Below are 6260 nucleotides of genomic sequence, written 5' to 3' on the forward strand. Positions count from 1 at the left end.
CCCGACCCGACCCGACCCGACCCGACCCGAATATGACTTAGAAACCCGACCCGACCCGACCCGAAATAATAAAAAAAAAAAAATTAATTCAATGAAAACAGTGACTTAATTGAAAAAAATTATATATGGAGGGATATTATTGTAATTATCCCTAAATATATAAGATAAAATTATATATATTTTTCGGGTCGGGTCGGGTCGGATTTTTTTTACCCTAAACCCGACCCAACCCGACCCGAACAGTACATTTAAAAAAAACCGACCCGACCCGAACCCGATTTTTTTTTAAAAAAAATCTGAACCTGTCGGATTCGGGTTGAGTTGCCATCCCTATCCCCCCTCGAATCCCACTTTTTTCTAATTGATATAACTTAATAGCATCAGATAATCATAGTTTTTATAAAAATCATTGTTCCTACATATGGACACAGGAATTCGCATCAATAGACCTTTTATTCATTACTTAATCATTATTCATCATCATTTATGAATATTATTTATAAAATTTATAAATGGTTCTTACACGTATGGTTAATAAATAAAAATTAGGGTAAACTACATGCGTGATATCTAAACTATTATTTTTATTCCATTTTGAGACTCAAATTTTTTTAAAAAAATTATACCTAACGTTTATTTTATGTTTCAATTTGATACCTTGTCACTAAAAATTAATAGAACTGTTAACATGATATTTTTATTTTTATTTCTAATGGTGATGTAACATTACTTTATGATGAAACGTCATATCATCGTTAAGTTTTTAACAACGGGTATCAAATGAAACATAAATTTAACGTTAAGTATAATTTTGAAAAATTTTAAATTTCAGTAATGAAACGGAATAAAAATAATAATTTAGGTATTACACATATAATTTACCCTAAAAATTAATTACATGTTATGTTGGAACCAAGTTCCAAATCTTAATTTTTGTTTCCCTATTATGCTATGGAGTTGCCTATCCAAAGTGCGTTGTAGGGATCACTATGCCAAAGATCGTTTCCTACATTTTAATTTTTTGTATGATCAAAAGGAAGAGCAGTGACATTTTCATTTTTGACAATAAAAAAGAAAGTGTGTGCATAATCAGTGGCGGAGCCACGGCTTGCTCAAGGTGGCACCGAATTTTATTCGATTAGTTACTTATTTTACTGATGGTATTCACCTTGAAATTTTCGTGCCCACCTTGAAATCAAAGTTTTCTTCGATTAGTTACTTATTTTATGGATAATGTCCACCAAAATTTTATTTGTACCTGTTCCATTTAAACATTTTATGTTTTTAACACATGTATGTGCACCCTAAAAAATATTTTTGAATCCGCCATTGTGTACGAAAATAAATAAGAAGTACGAGTGGTCTTTTGTAAGTGCCATATAACAAAGGTTGAAAACTTGAAATCCCACCTTTGGTAGCATACAAGGTTTTGAAGGGTAATTCTGCTTTTCATGAGCAAAACAATTAGCCTACGATCTAGCGACCAACTGGCTGACCAAAATGACTAAATATATAAGTTCAGCTACCAATATGGAAGAAACATAAAATTCAAGGACTCAATATTGTTTATTCCTTCTAGTTATAATGCATAAAAAATAGGGTAAACTATATGTTTTATACCCCAACTATCACTTTTGTTCCGTTTAGGTCACGCAACCTTTTTTTCAAATCATATCCAATATTACGTTCTGGTTTCATTTTTATCACTCAGCGTTAAAAAGTCAACAGAGCTGTTAATGTAATATTTTTATTTTTTAATGATGATGTGGAATTACCAAAAATCAGCATCACTATTGTTTTTTTAACGGAGGGTGACCAAAATGAAACCAAAACTAAAAGTTTAATATGATTTTGAAAAAATAGTTAAGTGATCAATACGAAATAAAAGTGATAGTTGGGATACTAACATATAATTTAACCTAAAAGAAATCCCCCCAACAAATATCACGTGGCGAAGTGTAGGAGCCGTTAAAATTAGCGGTGAATGCCCTCCGCCATCTGCAAAACCACTCTTCCTCCATTCGCATTGTTTAAGCCTTCTAAGCTCTAATTTCCAAACTAAAAATCAAAATGGAGAACCAAAATCCTGTCCAAAATGGTGACGGCAATTCATTAGCCGCCGTTAACGTGATGGATCCGCCCTGATCTTCCTTGAACCGGCTGTTCCAGTGCCGTCCCAAACGCTAGGTGCTTGATTCAGCCCTCTGATCCTCCCTGCTCCGTTTGTTCTCAATCCCTCTCCATACCCCCCGATCGTAACCCTAATTACAGGTCTCATCCTTTTCTTCTTTTCTTTTTAATTTAATCTTCGTACAATTTATTCTATTCCATGCATTTCTGTTCAGTGGTCGTTTGTGTCTGATATTGTACGTTATCTTGATATTAATTAAATAATTTATGATTTCTTTGGTGACTTGTTTGCTGCTAATTTAGTAATGAGTTGGATTTGTTTCTTGAACAGTTGTAGTTTGTTTATTATGCCCAAAATCATGCAAATATCTTCGCAATTAACTTGCAAAAGGAAATGTATTGAACATGACAAAAAAATATTGCAAGCATTCTGAAAATATTCAGAATCACATTACTCATACAAAATAAAATTAATAGTGCAACGTGTTTGATAAAAATGCATTCTATACTAAATTAATTTATATTTACTGAATAAATCTTTATAGAAAATAAGATACTGTTGAAATGGCAATTTAAAAATATAATTGACAGTCATGTTAGTTTTTTTTTTAAAGTTAAAGTGATACTCCACAATCCACATCCCTGCTTTCATTATTCGATAATTTGGGTTACAGTTTCTTAGAAAGATTTATGGTTTTCTAGCTTTGATTTGGAAGCCTTTTCTTCTTTCAGGTGCAATACGTCTTTGCTCATAGATTATTGTTCCAGCTATGGTATGCACAATTATATTATTATTGATGTTGGCAAGACATTTAGGGAGCAAGTTCTTCGATGGTTTACTTTCCACAAGATTCCTCGTATAGATTCTGTGAGTTTAAATTTTAGCATTGTATTTGCTATTTATTTTGGTTTATTGACTAGCACAATTCCAAAGTCGTAGTAACTTTAATTATTTATTTTATGAACTGTAGATTATTTTAACTCACGAACATGCGGATGCAATTCTTGGTTTGGATGATATACGTGCTGTGCAACCTCATAGTCCTACTAACGATATTGATCCCTGCCATTACCTAACCCAATATGCAATGGATAGGTATAATATGAATTTTTCATTTTTGGCCTTATGTGCATAATACTTTACTAGCCCTAGCTAGGTAAATATATCATCAATACATGTTCATATATTTTTATAATGTGACGGAGGTAATTGTTTAATATGTAGACAAGTCAAAATTCGTGTTTCAAGAAATTAGAATTGGAGCTTATTTCCCAAACAAGCTGTCAATGGTAGAAAAGATGTCTTACATTTTATTCTGTCCTGTACCTAGCAATCCTTGGCTGATGTTTTCCTTTTATGCTCCAAACAGCGTTGCCGAGAAATTTCCATACTTGGTTCAGAAGAAACTTAAAGAAGGCCAAGAAGTAAGGGGGTGGCACAGCTTGACTGGAAGATAATTGAGGAGCACTGTGACAAACCATTTATTGCATCAGGACTAAAGTTCTTTCCGTTGCCAGTGAGTCTCCTATTCTCCTGTCTCTTATGATAATATAACACCTCTGCCCTCTCTGATTTATTCTAAGTGTTTGGTCATACTTTTGATTTAGGTGATGCACGGAGAAGATTATCTCTGTTTAGGTTACCTTTTTGGCGAAAAGTGTAAAGTGGCTTATATATCTGATGTCTCACGCTTTCCTTCAAACACAGAGTATGGTAGGTGCTGTGCATTTGCTCCTTTTCTTATGAGCACTCATACATTTACACCTTTAAACATTTCTATTTTACTGGTGATAATAATTGTGGAGATGTGACTTGTATCTGCTACTTTATCATCTCTAGGTGTAAATGTTGTAGGAATATATGTTTGTTGGATTTTCCTCTTGTCTTAACAATCTAAGGAAATAAATATATTGATGCAAAGCTAGCTTCACACATCAGTTCCTCCTTCAGTTTCTTTTACTCAATTTTTTTTCATACAGATGATAGGTCATAACCTTAGTGAGACCACTGTCCGGCATGTGTCACAGACAGGAAACTTTAACTTGACCTAAAATGAAGAAAAGATGTTTTGAGATCATCCTTTTATCGAGTGTTCTTATCTTTTTATGCTGAGAGGAACTTGCTGAAAGGAAAGAACAGTTCTCCACTTCTAAGCTTTTGCTCTCCTACGTCCATTTCTATTTTCTTATTGATTGCTTTTGAAGTGAGTTTCGTGGTAAATAAACTTTGGCATGAATTGTATTTGATCAGTTATTTCCAAAAATGGTGCGGGACAATTGGATCTTTTGATATTGGATTGTTTATACAAGGTATGTTACTCTCTTGGTTCTTTCAGTTTTGTACTGTGACTACCTGCCTTCATTTGTGTTTGGTGAATTGCCTAGGCCAACCATAACTTAAGAAATCTTTGACAGAATTTGAACCATGGTGATTCTTACATAACCTATATCTGTCTATATATTTGTGCCGCAGTGCATCCTACGTTACATCCTAGTTTAGTACCATAGATGATTGTTCAATATAGTTGACATGTCAAGCAAGGTGGGCTTCTTCTGGGTTACCAATGGTGACCTTTTGATTTGTAAGAATTGGAAAGTGGTCATGGTGATAGGGTCAAATTGAGAATTAACGTATATGTTACCTTAACCTAACCCTTGAAGAAATTATGGTTCTCATGTTTTTCTTCCTAATCAAGAGAATAATTGAGATCCTTGTATCCAATATACCCAGTGCATTTGAAGTTTGAATTTCTCTGCTTAGTCTAATCATGGCCGGGTAATGGATTTCTTTCTTATTTCATTTGAAGAACTTGTCATTGCAATTACAAATTAATCTTTCCAATTAACTATTGTATATTTAACGATTTATGATCGTCCTTTCAAAGATATCATGCAAGCTATATATTCTTCTCTGAACTAATGTTTTTTGTTCCTGCACACCAGACAGGATCTTTTAATGTCACTTATGCTTACCTCAGGTTTGTTCAACATTTCCATAACTCCTCTTCATTTTAGTTTTTGATAGTCATAGTTGCTCAATCAACTTATTTTGCAGACTCTTGATGCTCTGAAGAGGAATGTCCAAAACGAGCTCTATTAATCGGAATGACACATGAGTTTGATCACCACAAGGACAATGAGTTTCTTAGGGAATGGTCTGAGAGGTATATTTTTCTTGTAGTTGCTTTACAAATTTTTCTGGTATAGTTTACGGGAATTTCTTTGAAAAATAATATGAAAAAGAACAGGGAAAAAAACTGATAAATATTTTTATACTTATCTGTGTAGGAAGGAATCCATGTGCAACCTCGCACGTGATGGTCTAAGGGTTCCCATTGACCTATATTAGGTAGAGCATGACCTCTGAAAGTCTTCTTAATGCCAGATGAGAATATACTACTCACTTCTATACATTTTTTCCTATTTTTTTGAGTCTCGGATTTCTTGGAATTGTGTTTGGCATGCCATTTCTCTAAAACAAATGGGATTATTGTTAGGTGTTTGGATCCATATATAGCAGGGAATGACAAATAAACTGAAAGCATGAACATTTTCCTGTGTGACTGATAGTAACTCGATAACTACGTTTAGGCTGTTTGCTTGAACTTTGTTTGCATCTACAAGTCCTACAAAAGAAAACAGAAAACTTTGCTTTTTATGCCATTTAAGATAGTAGATCCGTTACTTGAACATCTATGTCGGGAAAAGGACAATCATGTTGTGGTTCAAAATGAACATCTATGTTAGACTACAGCAAGGCTGTCAGATAGAGGCGTGTTTAATCCGTTTAAGCTTTTCCACGTATTAAACACGGAAAAGCTATAATTTTACATTTTCTAAAGGAGCTAAACCATAAAAATATCCCTAGCACCACCTTGATTGGACATTAGTTGGACATGAAGTCACTATCCAAATGAAAAATGAAGTCTTAGAAACGTAGAAATGGTTTATTAGCTTCAGTAAAACTGAGTTTTAGGATTTTTATCATAATTATAGTGTCTGGTGTCATTAGCATCATTTCAATAATAAGAAAAGCTGCAAGCGATAAGGATTAAACAATTCCTGATGTTTGTGCTCACTGCTCACTGACCCTAAACTCTTTTTTAGCACAGATTTAGGGGTGTAAATGA

The 6260-nt window shown here is 33.7% G+C and overlaps 1 pseudogene; it reads left to right on the top strand.

The window, feature by feature from the left end:
* The first annotated feature begins 2005 nt into the window (after nt 1-2005).
* LOC120201926 lies at nt 2006-5479 on the top strand (annotated as a pseudogene).
* The last annotated feature ends 781 nt before the right edge of the window (nt 5480-6260 follow it).

Source organism: Hibiscus syriacus, unplaced genomic scaffold (assembly GCF_006381635.1).
Source record: "Hibiscus syriacus cultivar Baekdansim isolate YM2019G1 unplaced genomic scaffold, ASM638163v2 tig00008013_pilon, whole genome shotgun sequence".
NCBI lineage: Eukaryota > Viridiplantae > Streptophyta > Magnoliopsida > Malvales > Malvaceae > Hibiscus > Hibiscus syriacus.